Raw genomic sequence first — 314 nt, forward strand, 5'->3', positions numbered from 1 at the left:
TCTACCTATCATTTCTGTAACCTTTTGAAAACGTTGAATGTTTTCTTTTTTGACAAAAAATATTAATTCTAAACATTTCCCGCAACTTTAAAAAAACACACTATTCAAGAAATATTTACACAGCCGAGTAAGCCGTTATAGAGGCGGCCAACATCAAAATGCCAGTGCGTGCGTAAATGTTCTGCAGTACAACGACGCAAAACAGACCTGAAAACTGATGAAATAGATTTGGGTAATTTGTGGAAATTGTTCGGAACCGACCTGATATGAAATGTGCAATGGGTGACACGCCATGAAATTCAGGTGATTTATCA

Source organism: Penaeus monodon, chromosome 25 (assembly GCF_015228065.2).
Source record: "Penaeus monodon isolate SGIC_2016 chromosome 25, NSTDA_Pmon_1, whole genome shotgun sequence".
Classification (NCBI taxonomy): Eukaryota; Metazoa; Arthropoda; class Malacostraca; order Decapoda; family Penaeidae; genus Penaeus; species Penaeus monodon.